Source organism: Amblyomma mixtum, chromosome 2, assembly GCF_055824585.1.
Source record: "Amblyomma mixtum isolate Tamu chromosome 2, ASM5582458v1, whole genome shotgun sequence".
NCBI lineage: Eukaryota > Metazoa > Arthropoda > Arachnida > Ixodida > Ixodidae > Amblyomma > Amblyomma mixtum.
In genome coordinates this window covers 30712978-30733242 of record NC_143013.1, presented here as the reverse complement: position 1 = coordinate 30733242, position 20265 = coordinate 30712978, and the positions used below count along the sequence as shown (strand labels likewise).

Here is a 20265-nt window from a genome sequence, read left to right as displayed (position 1 = left end):
CGCGGAATCGTGGAGAAAGAAGCATGGCGCAGGGGCGAAAGTGGGTTGTGTGGCACGGCGACCGGCCAGCGTACCCTGTCATTACTAAAAGGCGCCCATTTCTACCCCGTTACGGTGCGTATACCGGGTCGAGTCGATCCATCATCATCAGCGCGCTGGCGTCGGCGGCGGCAGCCTCGTTCGAAGGCGCATCGAGGTTCTACCCGAGTGGATACCGCGAGTGGCCCTCTTTTTCGCCGTGGCCCGCCGTTCCTGGTGTATTGGTGCGGAAAATGTATACATTGTCCGCAGGAGATGGAGTGAACGTGCATGTGTGGGTAACGAATCACCCTGATGGAGTAATTAGTAAGAGCTCTCCCATGACCATGGGAGAAGAAGAGAAAATGCGGAGAGCAGAGATCCTACATGGCTTCAAATTGGAATCAATCTAGTGTTGTCGGCAGGTATAAGAGCTGTTTGAGTTGGCATCTCTAGAATCGAGAGTTTGAAGGTGTAACGCTTATTACCTGGCCCGCAACGTTGTGCCATCTACGTGGTACTAGTAGCACATGTGCTGTTCCAGCTTATAATGCCTCGTCGCTACTGGCAGTTCCTCTGTCTAATCGCCTCGTCGATATCGGCCCTAAATGGATTCCCCTTCGTACTGAAGTCATCCTATTTCATTCGCGCTGAGAAGCGGGCTGTACATTATGTACACGTGGCTATGACATGAAAGAAAACGCATTACCCAGATTCAGAATTAATTGCAGAGACATGGGAGAGGCCTTTGCCCTGCAGGCTGGTGATGATGATGACGATGGCGGTGGGCATGATGATGAGCATGCTTCATTGTACGAATGCGTCAAAAGCATTTCGTCATTTATTCTAATTGCTTGATACTGGGTGGATAGTCTCCAGCGATAGTTTAAACTTCAATGTAGAAATAACAATTTGTAGCTGTGTGTGCAAACTGACTGCTCTCTTTCTTACTACAGTTACCTTGCAAATCTAAGCGAACTTAATGGGGGGGGGGGGGGGGGGGGGACGCGGGCAGCGCAGTGTGCAGTATATGCGCCTGTTTCGCCGCAGCTCCTGCACTAAAACATCAGTGCGAATGAATTTATTAGAGGTGGGCGCAGAGAACGGCCAACGGGATACAAGTAGCTTTAGAGAGAAGCGCCAGTCATGACATTCCGAATTTATTCTTTACAGCTGAAAGGCACACTCATTCCCTTCCATCCGTGATGAATTTTTTTCTTCACAACTGTACTTAGTCGGAATCGGCTAGCGAAACCTACGACAATTTGTTGGATGTTAATGAAATTCAATTATGTCATTTTGATCCTACCAGGAAAGAAAAGAGTGTGTTTTAGAAACAGGAAACAAGATTACTCCCTCAGAAGGATTTGACTACCACGGGAAAGGCAGCAACAAAAAAATGCCTTTTAAGTACACAATAAATGCGGTGCGTTTATTTAATGACAGTTTTTTTTTTGTTGCCCGTGGAAAGGCAAAAGGAAGCCACTATTGACAGGCAAAATAAATCGCGTATAAGTGGCAGTCCTCGCGACTCTTTGCTTTCCAACGACATTTAGGTGGCAGGAAGCGAAATGATAGATGATCTCACTTCTACGAACTCGTCGACAAACTCGGTGTTGGAGATATATGATCTGCCTCTGAGAGGAAGGCGCGAAGAAATGACGCCATCAAATTTAAATCAGTGAGGTTGTCCATCCACCGACATCAATTGTTGGAAGCTGTCTCTCATGACGAACATATCTGCCTTTCAGAACGCACGTACACCGGTGGCTTTTGCCGCGTCAGCTAATGTTCACTTCAGGTTCACTAAGTACTCTCACGTTGAATGATCGCTGTCGGGGAAGTGAGCTGAGCTGGCGTAAGAACTGCTTTTGGTGATTGTTCATTTTTGTCCGGTGGATGATACATAGTTCTGGGTGCCGGTTCCACTGGGTGTAACATACAATGCAATGATGGTATAGCCGCTGGTTGTAAGCCATCACAGAAAAACAACCGTGTTGCGAGAAACAATGATAATTACGGAATCGATCCGGCCACCTCAGGAAGAACAACCTCCTCGAACCTATATATCAAGTGCTCAGCCATTGAAACCTCCCGCAAATACGCCCGCTACTGCAGCATATGTTGGGGAAAGGGCTGAAGGCTACGCCTATCATCGACAGGAAACAATCACGAATTCATCTAAAAATTGCGAGGACACTTTGGCAACTGAAGTGTTGAGAGGCGAAAGCCGACGACACTATGCCGCGACGACTTCCGGTGGATGTGACGTCACACCGTTTCCCGTTTCTGTATTGATACCTAAATTGTGCATATTTCGGGGATCTTAAGTGTTAATTACGCTTAATTACACATTTTTCCATCTAATTTCACACAAATCTCACGTTTTTGCGACAATTGTGTGACAATTTTCACTATGCCGTGACGACTTCTGGTGGATGTGACGCACACCATTCCCATGGCTATAAAGACGTCAGCGCTATTTCGACGCAATTTCGCCATTTTTGCCTATAATTAATTAATTAATTAATTAATTATTCTACAGTCATCAAACTTGGATTATAGGTTCATTCTTTCCTCCTCTATCTGAAGGAACCATTGGTTTCCCGAGTTTCCGAGTTAAACGCGTGTGACACGCTTTGTTAACGGACCACAGTATGAGCCACTAAAGGCTTTTAATAGAATCGAAACAAGCCGCCGCGATGACTCGGTGCTTATGGTGCTCGGCTCCTGACCCGATGTTTTTTCTATTTTTTCCTATATCCACCGTTGTATGAGGATCCCACTCAATGCTTGCCTACTCTAGAGAAGGTCTTACTATGGCATTGTATGTCTTGTTTCTCAGCGCACTTAAAGACCTTCCTAATTTGTTTTAAGAAAATTAATTTTTTTACGTGCTGAAGCGCATAGGTTGTCAACGTGTGCTGCCTGTTTAAGCCAGCATGTGATTTTAACGCCGAGATACTTATATTTCTTTACTTGTTTAATCACATCCTAGTCCATGTTATTTGATAATCCCAGTTTTTGTTTTTTTATTAGTATACACATATATACTGTTTTTTTTTTTTTTTTTCAAAATTAGTTATCATGTACCACTTGTACCATTCAACTAATTATTTTTTATATTTACGTTCAGTTCAGTTTGATCAGCAACCGAATTTATAGTTTTCAAACTGACGCGATCATCTGGAAACAGTTTAACTGACACAGTTGACTTCACAGAGTGGACGAGATCATTGGCATAAATATTAAATAATACCTGTCCAATTGCAGATCCTTGCGTCACTCCCGAGTCAACATCTAGATTTGCAGTGCACGCACCGTCTATATCAACCAACTCGCCCAGCAACACATCTTATATCGGCATATTGTTTTCTGTTAGTCAAGTAATATTTAACCCAGTTGTTTATTTCGGAAGGTATACCAGTTGTTTTCATGTCTATTACTATTTTTTGTGAGTCACCCTGTCCAAAGCTTTGGAGGAGCCCGAAAATATTATGTCTACCTGACCATTATCTAGAACCTCAGCGAAGTCATTCGCTGTTACTATTAATTGCGTGTTGATAGAAAGACCTCGTCAGAACCTGTGTTGCGTTTCAGTTATGATATTATGCTTATCCAAAGAGGTACTTTAATATTTCACCAAAATATGCTGCAGCACCTTGCAAGAAATACACGTCAGTGAAACAGGTCGATAATTACTTATTTCTACCGTGGCTACCTTTCTTGAAAACTGGAACGCGGACCAGCAGCCAATCGATCGGTCATGTACCAGTTTTTAAGGGCTTGTCAAGTATTATGAGAGGAAATTCACCCATAAGGTGTGCGTATCTCTTAGGAAAAATGGCTGGAATTTTATCTGGACACGTTGACTTTCTCGCGTCTAATCGTAAAAGCAGTTCAACTACATCGTCCAATGATATGGACAGAGAACCAGACCTCGCACGTTTCGTACGTTTCGTGCGAACCTTTCGTACTTTACCTCGGATATAACGATCCTAAGTGTACGAGCTCGGATATGACGAACGTCTGGCTGCTAACGTATTCAAACAATCAACCGAGGATCGATGTTTTTTTTTTTTATTGCTTCGGCTTTACGATCTACATTATCACTTTTCTTTCGGGAATGTTCGCGCCATGCGCGTTTCCGGCTGTCCCCCCGCGCCTCGTAACGAGGAGCATAACCAGACACCACTGTGCCCTTGGCAAATGTAACCATTGGAGTGCCTCGGCGCACACTAGTCACTCGTCTTGAACTCCGAAATGCACCATCTGTCCTTTGGGCTGCCCGAGAACATCCTTACGTCTTGGTGCTTGGCAGATGCTCGCGACATATGCTATCCTCTACCACAGCGACCATGCAAGAAACTTAGAGGACACCTAATTATCGTTAGCTGTGACAATGCGATAACCTTGTTGCGAGCTGCCATACATGACCACACACACCATGCAAGTGGAGAGCGAGACTTCCCTCTCTTTCCTATTTCCCAATATTGTAATATCGGCCCAATATTGCAAATGGATGGTTTCACTCTGGACCCGCCTATGCCAATATGTTTCTTATATTTGGCCAATTACTGGCACTGCTTGGGTTGCCACTTGCGAACCGTGGCAGGTCGCAAGTAGCAGCTGGCTCTTTCGTCTACCAACCTTGATAGGTGGCCCTTGTAAGGTACCACTTTCCCCTTGCAGGTGGCAAAGTGGGACACCAGCCATGGGTGGGTCACACTGCCACAAAGAACAGTCGCGCGTTTTGGACAAAACTTAATTCCGAAAGTGAGCAATCACTTTTGCTCCTAAAATTACTACCTAAAAATAATTTATCGTATTGTAAATTAGCGAAAAAGTAACTCAATTAGTGCCATTTAATTTGTGTCATGTCTGCTTCGGGCTGTCGAAACGCGCGCGGCTCAGCGAGAAAAAAAAGCGCGCGCGAGAGAGAGAGAGAGAGAAAGGAACTTTAATGAGAGGAAAGGAAGAGAGGTCGGCCGGTGGTAACACGGCCCTGGCCTGCTACTCCACACTGGTGTAAGGGGAAGGGGAGGAAAGGGATGGTGCGAATGAAAGTTGCTCATGGCATAATACAATGAGTTTCATGGGTGATGTCCCCCCCCCCCACACACACACACGCACACACGCACACGCGCACACGCGCACACGCGCACACGCGCACACGCGCACACGCGCACACGCGCACACACGCACACACGCACACACGCACACACGCACACACGCACACACGCGCACAAACGCGCAAACGCGCAAACGCACACGCGCACACGCGCACACTGGCTGGCACTCGCATCGCGATGGGCAGACGTACGTGAAATTCATGTCTTGAACACACACACACCGACGCATGTCATTCGCTTGCTGCTGCCTCCGTATGCTTGCCCTGCTATAAAGCACAGTACACTTTTAATGTAAACAGCCTGCGTCAGAAGTGCAGAGCCCAAGGGGCTTGCTTCTGGGTCACACTGTGTGTGTGTTGTTATGAATCTCCAGCGTTACAGAACTCCGGAAGGTGAGACTGTGTAGTACTCGCACAGAAGCTGCAAAGAGCCCCACTATATGTCTTCCAAGCAAATTCTTCGGGCTCTGCTCGTGCGGTTCACCGTAATGAGCCAGATTACAACATCCGAAGTAATAACGCAGTTTGATTATGCTGATCTAACCGGAGCGCTGATACCCGTGCTCCATCATGAAGGGTCATACTTAGCACAGGGCGGGAAATCAGAATTTGGGGCGCTTTGAGCAACAAATTTTAAGTAGCTAAGCTCAGGCAGTTGGGCCAGGCTAAGGTGAGGCAAGACTGTGTCGTACACATACCATTTTATTCGCAAAGTAAAACAAACATAAACGCACGCATTTCTCTGTCTTGAACAAGTGGCAAAGCATTGCTTCAGACCTCACCGACCTTATATCCTGTACGCGCAGACGTACGTTCGTTCCCTCGAAGTCACATGTAAGAGAAGCTATAGCAACAAGGAACGACCGTTATGTTAGACATCTACCATGACCTTTCCAGCAAGTCGGCCCTTTTTAACGCCTGTGTGAACAGACAAAAAAAAAAAAGGCTGGAACAAAAGCAGATGTGCTCAACATTTTTGAGCGCCACAGAGCTTTAGTATAGCGGTTACTTAACAACACAGGCGCATACCGAGCCAACCGGATGCTTTCTGTGCATGCGTAGTGCTCAGGCGGAGACGCGCATCTGCCACTGCATATACGCAGCAGGCCCCAGGCTGATCCAGCGTACCTCTGCGCACAGTATATTTACACTATGCTAAAACTATCTAATGTTGAATTGAGTAACAGGAAGGTATGTCGCATGCGAATAATTTGACCTAGTTACTAAGGTCTCAATAAAAGCGAGTTGTAGTAAGGGAGAAGGTTATAACTGCCCAACCTTTTTTTGTGGTCGCCTCAGCAGCGCCGTGAAATAATGAATGGACAAGTGAAATCGGGATAGATGGAAAGAAAGAGAGAAAACCACGGGCACAGGACTGTTCAGAAGGCCTCAGAATAGAGGGTCTGGTTTCTAAAAAGCCTCGAGGGCGAGGAGGAACTTCGTTCTCTCCCTTGAGGAGTCCGGTAGTTTCATACTGCTAAAAAGCAGACTCTCAGGCCTGGCAACTTTCGACTAACCCTGTGCATTCAGCGAGCGGTATAAGGATAGAGCGGTAGAGTAAATATCGAAATATTGCACTAAAGAGGAAGCCGAGCATATAAGGGTTGGAGTAATCTTGCATCCGTACAAGGAAATCGATGGGTACCCAAGGGCGCTTTCCCGCAGTGCCCAGTTGTGCTTGGGCTTGAGAGAGTCGCAACTACATTGTTGCACACTGCAAACACGCAATGCATAGTGTACACACTAAGGGTTCTCCGGAGCAACATACAACGTGTGAACACACGCAGTATATTCACTCGTCAAGGAAAGACAGCCGCCGTGGCAGCTCACTGTTCATTGAGCTCGGCTGCTGACCCGAAAGACGCGGGTTCGATCCCGGCCGCGACGGTCGAATTTCGATGGCGGTGAAATTCTAGAGGCCCGTGTACTGTGCGATGTCAGTGCACGTTAAAAGCCCCAGGTGGTCGAAATTTCCTCAGCCCTTAACTACGGCGTCCTTCATAGCCTTAGTGGCTTTGGGACTTTAAACACCCATGAACCAGTAAAACAAACCAAGGAAGTACATTTGAAAAAACCAGACTGCCTAGACAGACACCCGAGTTGCTTGACCAAAAAATTTGAAGGATATGTCGTCGGGCGCCACCAACGCACGCTAAGTGCGTATAATTGTTTCCAGCGTTGATGATTGATGTGGTCGGCGCGCGATTTTTGCGGCTCTGTGACATTTACATAAGCATGATATTTTAAAACGATCTATGCAACGTCGCCTCACGCAGAAGTCTGAACATAGTAGCTCCTTCAAGAACTGTTTAAAGATTTCGATTTTCTGCTTTAATGATGCAGCGTAATATTCAGCACCTTATTGTTCCCACAGAAAACCATGAAAAAGCAACTTGGTACCACAGAGAGCAATCGAGGGCACGACCATACCTTCCAGAATCGCTTATATATCAGCGACAAAAATTGTGAACTTACGACGGTGCACTTGGCCCCGGTTTGAACTCTGGGTATAGTCTTCTCGATTATTGCACGAAACACGTTTCCTGTAATAAAAACCTCTAGTTAGAAAACATGTTTGTCTTATTCGAGGCCGTGTGTAATTTAAGGAGATTTTGTTGTTGTTTTATTCAAGCAGTTTATCGCGCGCTTTCATGAGCCAGTTCACCTGCAAATTCACATAGAGAATTTCATATTTAATCTACCACGACATCAATACTACGCACATGATTAAGAAGACAGTACATCAGGCTAAAATATACGAAGCCACAATCACATACAGTATTGCACGACTAGCGCATTAGGCAACGTCTTGTGCATGTTGCGAGAATAAAACGAAATAATTATAGTTCACTGTCTCCTTTGTAAGCACGAGTGCGTTTTACGTCGCATTAATCCGATAAAGTAAGATTTATTAATTAACTCTTAACTCACTGAATATATGCACTTTGGAAGAAGCGCGCGAACTCCCTGAGAGGACAGCGGGTTCTAGCGCCCTCTGTGGGCGATTTTAGAGGCGCGAATTTGATCGCGCCTCATGGAAGGGTAGAAGGCCAGTTTCGGAATCACTCACAACCGCAGGGGACTCGAAATACGCTCCGTTCTCTTTATGTCCGAATCGTGTTTTTTGTTCAGCGAATGGTAATCTCTTTCGTCAGCAGAAAAAAAAAGATCCCACATTCGTTTTCATTTCTTGTGTGTGGTTCTTTCTACGTGAAGCATTTAGTATACCTCCACTTCTTCCGAAGTAATTTATCAAAATAAACCAGTTAAGTAAATAAGCAGGAGCGAAAAAGTCATATCACTATGACTATATACTGTTTCAGCCTCACTGCCGCAGCCATTAACAGTTCTCGGTGCCTTTTTTTTTTATTTCACCATTTAATCAGCTTAGCTGAGACACCTGTATAAAGAGCGGATGGTTGCGTGTGCGTGCATGTTTGAGGGGAGGGGGTGGGGGGAGGAGAGTTCAGAATACCACAACGAGGCACAAGGAACCGATATACACCGCTCAGATGTGTCGTTATGCCCTTTGCAAACCTGCAGACAGGCAGCGTCGCTCACTGCATGAGCTCTTATTTCTGAAGCGATGATGAGCAATGCCACTGGCCCTTGAAATTCGCTCAGAAAGAAGACTCAGCTGTACGAGTGAGACGCTTGCAATGGACAGCAGACGTCTTTGTAAGCGGAAGCGAATAATACGGCAGTTACTGGACAGGGTGAGGGCTGCCGTGAGTCGTGACCGATGTCGCCTCCATACTTGTGCATCACAGACAACGCCATCGGTCATTCTTATAAGGGGAGAATAGGCATGTGTCTGGCCGCGCAGGAAGCTGAAAAAAACAAAAAGTCCCGCCAAATGCCAGCCGTCTTGCGCAAAGAGCACATAGCGGTCGTTTTCTAATACCATGCCACTATTGTGATGCCTCGTCACCTGGGGCGTTCACATCTGACACTTTAGCGCAGCAGGAGGGAGACCGAACACCGCGATTCACGTCACGCGGGTAACCCAAAGCAGTGAACGTGCTGCCATCTGGATGCAGTGGAGGAATTATTCCCGCAGACGCACTATTATACTTCACACAAATTGAAACCGTTCAATATGAATGACTGAAGCAGGCTTATTGCCTGAGTGGTTTCGCAGTTCGGCTGCTGAATTCCAGTTGGCGGGGTGGTATCCTGGCCACGGCGGCAGCATTTAAATGGAGTCGAAATTGTAAAACTCCTGTGTGCTGTATGATGTCAGCAGTTTAAAACTCGTTAAATGCTTCAGTTTAAATGCAGCACTCCACTACGGCGTCCCTCGTAGCCCCCACAAGTAGCATCGGGACGTTATACATCACGTACCCTACTGTGCCATACAGTACTGCACCATACAATAAAATTCCGTGCCATCCAATACATAGAATGAGATAAAATAACATACCATACAATCATCATCATCATCATCAGCCTGACTACACTCACTGCAGGGCAAAGGCCTCTCCCATGTCTCTCCAACTAACCCTGTCCTTTGTCAGATGCCGCCACTGTATCCCCGCAAACTTCTTAATCTCATCCGCCCACCTAACTTTCTGCCGTCCCCTGCTACGTTTGCCTTCTCTTGGAATCCACTCCGTTACCCTTAAGGACCAGCGGTTATCTTGCCTCTTGATTTCAACTAGGATGTCATTAACCCGCGTTTGTTCCCTCACCCACTCCGTCCTCTTCCGATCTCTTAACGTTACACCTATACAATACACCTATACAATACACCATACCATACCATACCATACCATACCATACCATACCATACCATACCATACCATACCATACCATACCATACCATACCATACCATACTGTACTGTACTGCGCCGTACCGGACCATACCATACCATACAATCTCGTGCCATGCCATACACCTCTGTTGCGCCTATAGAGCCGGTGCGCTGTAAACAATGGAGACGACTTTACTAGCGCTAATCTCTGCAGTTTAGAGCTGGACGTCTAACGCAAGTGCTGGCGTGGCCGGTTGTTAAGCAGTCAGAGTGCCATCAGGCGAAAATGCTGGCATGCGTGTCTGCATGGCCACCAAGTCAAGCCTCCGGCACTTGTAACGAGCCGGGCAAGAGGGAAAGAGGGAAAATGTGCATCGGCGGAGGTTTGCTTTGTGGCACAGTGACACATCCCCAAGTGAGTGGCGAGTGTGGAGAAAGAGAAAGCGTATAGTGCAAACTGCCTCGTTGCGCAACTGCTTCTGCATGCGACGAAACAAAAGCCTTAAGGGAGATGAAGGGTTCCCAAGCGGCCGCAGGCTCCCATGACGCGATTTCCTTTCGCCCACCACCATCCGCACTTTCCCCGCGCGCGACGCCCACTTGTTTCAGCGGGCTTCCCAACAATGGCGTCGTAAAGATTCGCAAGGAAGTGGAGGCGACGCGCCCGAAGAGAGTCCGCATCCGCATGCAGCCACATTCACAACGCGCGAACGTGTTTGGCGAGTTGCGACAGGCGTGACATATGTAATACAAAATGCTACTCTCCTTACGTACGCCTCCTCGATCCGCCTGAAGCAGTGGGACGTGACTAGTTGGAAAGAGAAGCGCTCTCACGCAACCGCTGCCGTATGGTATGGTATGGTATGGTACGGTACGGTGGTACGGTATGCTATGCACGTTATACTGCGCTGTGGCATTTTATGATAATGTATGGCATGGTATATTATGGTATGGTATGGTATGGTATGGTATGGTATGGTATGGTATGGTATGGTATGGTATGGTATGGTATGCTATGCTGTGCTGTGGCAATTTATGGTAAGGAATGGTATTGTATGCTATGGCGTTTTATGGTATGGTATGAAATGATATGGTATGATATGGCAAGGTATGGTATCGTATTTTCAGGTAAGGTAAGGTATGGTATGATATGGTCAGGTAAGGTAAGGTAAGGTAAGGTAAGGTGAGATAAGAAAAGACAAGATAAGGTATGGTATGGTATGGTATGGTATGGTATGGTATGGTATGGTATGGTATGGTATGGTATGGTATGGTATGGTATGGTATGGTATGATGGAGTAACGTCCATTGCTGCATGTGGAATGTGAGAGGCGCCGCAGTGCTGTGCTTGTGGTTAATTTCGACTACCTGAGGTTATTTACGATTCTCTGACATTCTATAGCACATGGGCGTTTTTGCGTTCCCCTTTCATCGAAATGCGGCCTGCGCGTGATATATACGAGCGATGATGGGGCAAGAGATGCGGCTCCCCTCGAGTAATCATCGCGCGTCACAGAAAGTCCACTGTTGTGCTCCCTATTTTCGGGCTCACTCCATTCTGTAGCAAGCAGGCGCAGGCAAATATGCCGTCCGCTCTCGAAGATGTCTCGGATGCTGTTCCTTTTTTAAAATATTTTTGCTCCTTTCCTAGCATCCTCGGTCGCGTATGCATATAAGGGGGCAGAGACCCGGGTGCACATGCGCCGCAAGCTGCCGTTCTCTGCCCAGAAGCAACAGCAGAAGCAGCGACGACGGCGGCAGGAGCAGCATCTCGGCGGGGTCAGCGTCACATGCATGCATGCTGCCACACAGGATGTTCCGTCGCCGGAGCGGCAGCAGCGAACGATTTTTTTTTTTTTTGCCCCTTCCGATGCTGCGCGGCCCCTCCCGCCGTAATTGCCGCCTGCATGCTGCTGCTGTAGCTGCGGGGAGAAAGACAACGAAGTGGGAGAGGGGAAGGGAAGGCGAGGACAGCGTCGTCTGGCGCTGTTTCACCGACCGTATGGTCCCGGCCGCTGCTGCTGCTGCTGGGATGGTTCGAATTTTAATGAAGTTCCCGTCTCCGCGCTTGGTCAGGCGGCAACGGTCAATTTGTGCTGCAACCGTCCGGCCCCAGAAACGCGTCGATAAAGAGAAGAGCCGAGCCGGTGAAGTGAAAGAGGGAAAGAAAAGGTGAGCAGCACGCGGAAGGGGCGGAAGGGGAGGGGCCGAGGGGGGGAGGGGGGGAGGGTGTCTTGTATTCAGATAAGGACCCTCGTGGCAGATGTTCTTTGAAGCGCTGCGCGTTTGCTGCTCTGTAGAAAACGTGGTGGAGGGAGGAGGTTACTTCTGGAAGTTCCTTAGCGGACATCTCGAAGCCTCTAGGCATTCGCACGGTGCTTGAGGACCAGGGGAAAGGAAGCAGCACTCCGATAGTGCTTTTCCATGTTGTTGTTGTCGTTGTTGTCTCGGTGCCTGTGGAGGCAGGCAGAGTCCTCTGGCGGCACGGTCGTTAATGACCCGATGTGGCTCAAACGTGAAACAAAGGCGCGTTAAGTTATGAGCCGAAGCTATGATCGATACTGCGTCAGGAGTAGCTGGTGGGTGGCCAGTATGGCTTCCCTGAGCGTCACTTGCTTCTGCATTACGCGGCTGTTGTAACGGACGTGCAAGGAAGGCTCTGCATGGCGCCATTAATTGGGGAGCTTGATAGATTGTATAGGACTTACAGGACTGCCTGATAGCATGCGATGTGTATGGCTTTCATGTCGCTGACGTAGTGGAACACGCGGCGTTATTTACAGTTTCGAGTGCATCCGATCGTTGGTTTCACCGTGACCCTAGCGTGAAGCCATGGTCAACCCAAGAACGCAGGACACTGTAGGAAGCGAGCAGGTTACGACACCCGATTCGCTGCCTGTAACAACATAAAAAAATAAAGAAGTAAGGCTCATGTAACGCACCCGAAGGTCAGATAATGAGGAAATGAATACCACTGAAGGCTAATTTGTCACGGCTGATGTTGTAAATCTGCATACGGACGGGTCAACCAATCTGCAACCTCCATGTCAGCACGGTTCTCGCGCTATGTTTGCGTTTAAACAATGCGTCACTTGGGATATGATTGACAGGTTCGCGTTTGCGCCAAGAGTGAAGAGACCACGCATGAAATTTCGCAGAAAACGCAGCTGTTTCTGTTTCGTGTCATAAATCCTTCAGAACGTGTTTTCCAGGGGGAGGAGTTATGGCTGCATTTCTTCTCGACGGTTTGTTTCTTCAGGGATATGTTTTGCTTTATTAGGCGCCCTCGATCATTAATAGAGAGCACAGAATCTAAAATGCATGCGAAAGGAAACATCACACACGCGCACGCACGCACACACTAGGCGGGTTGTCTCATCTCCTGGAGAAATTTCACAGGAAAACTATGCTGAAACCCATGTTTTTGCGAAAAATTTCCAGGAAATATATATATGGTTCATATATCCCCTTCCCCCCCCCCCCCCCCCCCCCTTCCACAAGAAAAAAAAAGTCCCCTTCAAGAGTGAACTTGAACTTCGCCCTTGATACACACAACGACAAGCTTGGTTAGCGTTGAATTCTTACGCAAGGGTATCCGCTTGCGAGACTACCACGCAGTAGTGCCTATTGCCTATCTACACACCGTTTTTTTTTTTAGATATTTCACGAAGTTTTTCCAAAAATGGCCCAAGGAAAGCGGTACACGGCTGAACGTGTTACTGTTGTGATGCGTCAGAGAGAAGCTGCACTCGCGTTTTGGGTTCAGTGACATAGATGCCGATGCGTTCTGAAATGAACGGGATATAAGCTTAAATGATGCCTTGAGAGTTACAAACGGGAAAATTCATGAGACGAAACTAAAATGATTTTCTTTGTATTCGAGTAAAGCGGCCTGCGAAATATCTATCTCTTCAGTAAATGTGCTATATTATACATTAATAAAAAACTTGCAAATTGCTTATGCACAAGGCAGGCGAATTATTTTTGAATTGGTGTGTAGTAGGAGGCGTGTATCCAAGACCCTTCCGTAATCCTTCCGTATCACGCTGTGCGCGAAGATTTCGTGCCACACTGATATCTGGTTAGCTTTGCGTCGCTTGATGTAGACAGCTGGTATTAAATGGCATCGTCTCTATGGATAGCTTTTCTCAGCTGATACATCCTTGAATGTTCGCATGCGTGGTGCGTGGTGCGTGGTGCGTGTGCGTGTGCGTGCGTGCGTGTGTGTGTGTGTGCGCGCGCCGTGTATTTCCGCCATCAGCCGCATTCCACACCGATTCGAAACAGCGTTCTATTTACCCAATGTGCTCGAGAGGTAATTCGAGCATGCGTGACGGATGCAGTAAGCTGCACATAGTCTCATGCAGGATCTCTTGTTTATATTGCCGACGTAAGCCATGTGAACTAACATAAATGGCCATTGGTGGCCTTTATAGTATAATTAAATAAAGGTGATAAGTTTTATCAATGGACAAGCGCGGAGAGAGACAACTTTAGCGCAGAGAGGGTATCGTCCTTATACAAGGTGCGCTCGCTTGCTCGGAGAAGTGCCGAAGGAGAAATATCGAAATCAAGTGAAGAACATCAAAACAAGGCTCGAAATATATGGGACCCGCTATTTCTTTTTTTTTGTGTGTGTGTGCTGATGTACTGCACTCCGTCTTTGAATATGAGGTTGAAGAAAGTGCACCGACGGACACCTACACTAAGGCAGCGCCCTAGAAGTGCACACTTTATTCCATCTCACAGCTTGTTCGCATTAGCAGGTTAGGACACTTTCCTTTGGCTGACCTTCCACCCTTCCTGACATTAAACCTCTCCCATTCTCTCCGACATCCTCTCTCTCTTTTTCGCACTCTCTCTGTCATTTTTCTTTTTAAATATCGTTCAAGCTACGTGCGCTGTCGCCTCGTGCTCGTATCGTCCACTCAGCTGTAGATTCTGTGAGACTGTAAATGCAAGTTAAAGAACTCCATGTGGTCGAAACTTCCGCAGCCCTTCACTACGGCGTCCCTCATAGCCTGAGTTGCTTTGGGACGTTAAACCCCAATAAACCAAACCGAATAAAGTGGACCTACCTCGCGGTCTCCGACGAACAAACAACGACAACAACCGCATACGCTCACTGGCATGCGACGACAGCGACGCTGACGGCGAACGCGGTGACGACGCAGACGCCCCTCCGCTGCCGTCAGGCGTGCATCGCGGCCGAGGAAGAAGCCGCGCAGCTAGATCAGCGGCGCGTTCGTCGCGCACGGCTGCTAATGTTGCTAATTAAGTAAATTTCGTGCCGCGGCGCTGGGCGGCGGGGCCCCCCTTAATCTCGCGCCGTTCCTCAAATGCCCTCCCGCGGCATGTTCGGATGTTCCGCGCGCGCGCGCTCCTAGTTCCTCCCTCAGGCGAGAGCATACGTCTGCCACGCCGCCGTCGGCTTCCCTTGATTGTTCCTGCCGCTTGTACGGTGGTTGCCGTTGCTAATGTTTGTCGTCGTCTTCTTTGTGTTCTTGTCGCTGTTGACTAGCCCGGTGTGCATGCGTAGAGCACCCAGCGCTGCGCTGATGTTATCGCCGCGCCGCGAGCGGAGAATACGCTCATTCTGTTTTGGTTTGCCCGCGTTGCCTTGCATGCGGAGAAGCGAATGTTTCTCATTTGTGCTTTTCTTTCGTTCTGGTTTCAGGTTTCCGGATGCTGCCCCATGACGTCCACTCTGCCGCATCCCTCGTCGATATCGGTTTCGGATGCGCACCTTTTTCTGAGCTTGCTGTCAATCCTGCGGGCATCTCCACCAGTCTGGCTTTCAGCGGTGGCGCCTCAGCGCTGGTGTCTTGTGCGCAATAAACAAAAATTTTAAGACGGTTAAGATGGCGAACTGACGTATGTACGTCGTATAAATAAAGATCAGTTTTTTTTGCCCTCTTGAAGTACAGCTAGATACACCGGTGCCGCTGCATCTAACATTCGACAGTGCCCGCACCACGTTCTACAAATGTAATTGGGGACTTTATGTTCCCGATGGGTCCTTTAGGTGGCCCTTTTCCTGGTATGTCTCACTTATGGCTTCCTTACGCCGTTTACCGGCTCAGTAATTGCTTGATTCTTTTGTTCTTATCCATTCCTTAATTGGTACTTGTGTCCCTTATGAGTCCGTCATGTGGTTCTTATAGGTACCTTATGCGGACCATTTCAGCAAGTTTTTGAGGAGGAAGTGATAGCGGGGATTTTCGGCTACGACATAGTATGACCCCCGCTCCAACAGAAATTCCGGTTCTGACTGGAACAGACCCGCATGTTTCTGCCCTTGCAAAACTGAGGTATAGTGTGGATTTTTGCAACGTTTATGCATTGCGTTGCTTGGCGACGTGACAAAAGATGTGAGCGGCCACGTGTTGTGGCGATATATCACCGCACATAAGTTCTAAAACCACGCCGGAAATTTTTAGAGGGCGTGCACTAAATTTTTGTTGTTTCGACGTCAGTCGAATTTCTATTTCACAAGCAGTTTACTATATGCTAATGTAAGCTGTGAAGAAATGGAAAGTTTCCGCGCCGTTCGCGACCTGCCCGCCCCGTTCTGCGCGCCATCTGTGAACGCGTTCCGTAGTGGAAGTTAAACAGACAGAAAACGCGTCTCGTTAACAATCTTTGCCTCCCACTGCACCACAACGCATTTATTTGTTGCTGATGCGTGGCGTTTGTCATTGATATATTTCCATACCTTACCGCCGTAGTGTGGTCAGGTCGGGTCTTGAAGAAATGTGAACATATTCAGCAAAGCCATGACGATTTCTAAAATATTGAACGTCTTCGACGCAAAAAAAAAAAAAAAAGAATTCTGATTCTTCGTTTGTCGCATTATTTGCTTATTGGCGCGTCCTCCTCTAAAACTCACAAACAGCGCACTTATAAAGTAAAATAAAAATACTTTCTTTTCTCTATTGATTTAAAGCCTCATTGCGGAAGCATGAATTCACTTTCAATACATTTTAAGTTATGATGAAAGAACAGTCTTATAAAGCTTTATTTTGCATTGAATTTGATGAATACTTGGACATATTTTGAGCAATATTATGAATTTGTTGTCACATACACGCATCCTAGGGTGCCAACCAGATACGTGTGAATCATATTATACTGCCTATGAACGGCTTGGCACGAATTAAAAGAGCGTCAATAAATCTAAATAGTGTCATACTGCCCACTTTTATTAATACAGATTAAGGAAAGCACAATCTAAAGCCACTCTGCATCAAAAGCCGCAGTGCCAGGCATGGTGATTAAAAAAAGAAAACTTTCAAAAGCAGATCTGTGTTTTCACACAAGGCTCCCTGCCGAACATTCAAATAAAAGCGAAACAATAACTGGCCTTAGTGAACAACTTTAGCGTGCACCACAGCCTGAAGTGGCTCTCTTCAACTGCTCCTAACAAAACCTCGTCGTAAACTGCATTGCAACTCAGTTTTGGAAAATTTGGGGGGCATTAATATGGCTGTGTATAGAATCATCTGACAAAGACCAAGGAGGTGTAATATAGCTGAGAAGTTCGTTTCGTTGGTTTGGTTTTATGGGGTTTAACGTCCCAAGGCGGCTCAGGCTTGGGGGGACGCCGTATAGTGGAGGGCCCTGGTAATTTCTAAACCCTTGGATTATTACCCGCGCTCTGACATCGCACAGTACACGGACCTCTAGCATTCGCGTCGATCGAAACGCGACCGCTACGGCCGGGATCGAACCCGCGTCTTTCGGGTGAGCAGCCGAACGCCATAACCACTAAGCCAGAGCGGCGGCGCTACGAAGTTGGGTCGGTGGTGTGTTCGGTCCCAGAACCATGCCTCCCAAGGAAGTGTCCAGTCATAGGCGCTGCACAATACTCCCTTACTTTTAGTGACCTGTCGAAAGACAGCGAAAGTCATGTTCAAGTAGACAGAGCAGAGTCATCTCAATCCCAATGCAAATCTCCGTGACATCAGACCGTTAACCTAACCCACAAGTCTCACACAGGATAGTGGCGCCGTTCGACTGCTGATGTTTGCTCCAGTCTTTATTTTTCGCACCCATAGTCTCCCGCACGTGTGTTTTCGCTACTCCACGCTCTTTTCACGTGTTTTCTCTCTATTCTGCTTTTCCTTTTGCTATTGTCATTGTTTGTTTTCTTTTGTATCCGTTTTTGTTCGCTTCTTTAGCAGCGGCGACAGCAGGCGCCGGCCGATTGCATCGACGTCATGTTCGTCGCCGCCGCCGGATCGCTGTTCCGCGCCTGCAGCCCCGCTTCTCCTCCTTACTCTCGCCCCATCCGCTCACCTGTTTGCCGATTTATTAATATGCATGTCCCGTCGTCGCCGGCCGGCAGCGGGCGGCGGGCCAGAGAGGACCGGCAGTGGAGAGGAAGATAGAGAGCAGAGACTCAACGGCACAGGAAAGGAAGCGACGGCGAGCGGAGGAAAAAGAAAAGAAGAAACAAAAAGAATGAAAGAGAGGAGAGGAGGCTACACGCAGCCGATGAAACGGGATTAGAGGGAAATAGCGCATGCAACTGACGGCGGCGGCGGCGGCGGGCCTTGTGTTGTTGCTTCCGTTGTCGCGTGGGACCGATGCGAACGTTCCCTCTAAGTCGAGTGGGATCATTGACTGGTGTAATTGGGGGTTAATAGGTTAGTGTGGTAACGTATACGCGTTCTTTTTTTTCTTTCGCAGTAGTCGATACCCGATGTAATTGCACCCTGTGGCATTGGACGCTGAGTAAAGCGTTATAAACAGTTTTGACCACATGTTTTAGGGGAATCCCCCAAGGTGGAGTAGATTTGTAATAGGGGAGTAATTACTCATTGACGTCCACCCGAGCGCAGCCATACGGCTACAAACTTTTTCTTTAACTACGAAGTGTCTGAGGAAGCTGTATAGCTTTCCTTTATAGCCGTTTGGCTGCGCTCGGGTGGACGTCAATGAGTAATTACTCCCTTATTATAAACAGTTTTGTACGATTCGAAATACCAAATAATCGAGGGGTTGCTGGACAATTATCAGCTGGTACGTGCAGGCAAGTTCACAAAATTAAGGTCTTTCTTCAGCAGCCGCCTCGGTGGCTCAGTGGTTATGGTGCTCGGCTGCTGACACGAAAGACGCGGGTTCAATCCCTACCGCGGCGGTCGCCTTTCGATGGAAGCGAAGTCAGAGGCAGTGTACTGTGCGATTTCAGTGCACGTAACAAGAACCCCGGGTGGTCGAAATTATCCGAAGCCCTCCATTATGGCGTCCCTCATAGCCTGAGCCGCTTTGGGACCTTAAACCCCTTCAAACCAATCTTTATTTACTCTAGTTTCCTATGATCTATTCGCCTAAAATTCGCTCTTTATGGCAGAGACGCGAGCAAGAAGTAAATACAATTTCTTGTGACGTCAGACTTTTGAGGAGGTCGAGGCGATTATTATCTTTCATTGACTGTTAGACGCAGGCTCTTAAAATAGGCATTCGTGCACAAAAATACTTATTTGCTTTCCATTAAGCGGACCTATTGAACGTTACTTCGAAAAAAGTGTGCTAAAACGTGTGTCCGCTATCTAGAGCAGCTTTTAATATCACACAGCTTTATAAACGTCCACTCGCACTCCTTCAGCAATGTTAAAAGCGACTGAATCTAGCTGCGCACTGCTGCGCGCTCGTAAAAGGCACCGGGAAAAATGAACGCCTGTCTCAAGCCCCCTTGAACTATAGGCCGCCTGGAAGACATCATAAGAATTAGTGAAACAATTACAGGAGAAGCGTGTCATTTCAGCTTTTCTGCGTTCAAAACGCCTTGTATTTCGCGAGCGTGCGCTCTTAAAGCGAACGCTATATATGCGTCTACATTTCTCTGCGCTGAGCGAACTTGTGCCAGCCAGTAATCACACAAACACCCACACGAGTCGTTACATGTTTGTCCAAGGCACATATTTATTCATTAGAAATATTTTCCTATCAGACATGTTTTTTTCAAAAATTAGAAACACCGGATGGTGCCCTATATTCCGGGACCTAAATGCCACAGCCACACGCACCTCGTGAATGCGATATAGCGAAATTCCGCTACTTCGAAACAACGCTCCACTACAAATAAGCACTGGGAAATAACTGAGCCATTTTTCTCCTGCCTTGCTAGACCTGCCTTAGTTTTCATTACTCGTACACTAAGATCAGAGAGCAGTGGCAGCTGTTCGCGGGCCCTTTGTAATCTAAGGCTAATAACTCATCAAGCTGTGCCCGTCACGCCAAGGCAAGAAGGAAGACACGTGCGCTGTGAGACAATCGCGACGGCATGTCTAGCGTAAGCTAGCTTCCTTGATGTGAAAAACAACTTGCCATTTTCTCAGAAATTTCGACATTTGTTG

The 20265-nt window shown here is 47.6% G+C and overlaps 1 protein-coding gene across 1 annotated transcript in view; it reads left to right on the top strand.

Annotated features, from left to right (window-relative positions):
* Nucleotides 1-15749, top strand: part of vvl (ventral veins lacking) — a 56371-nt gene extending 40622 nt beyond the window's left edge. Inside the window, exon 2 of the mRNA XM_089570999.1 lies at nt 15582-15749. The gene's annotated coding sequence lies outside the window, so the exon portion shown is untranslated. The remainder of the gene's footprint in view (nt 1-15581) is intronic.
* The last annotated feature ends 4516 nt before the right edge of the window (nt 15750-20265 follow it).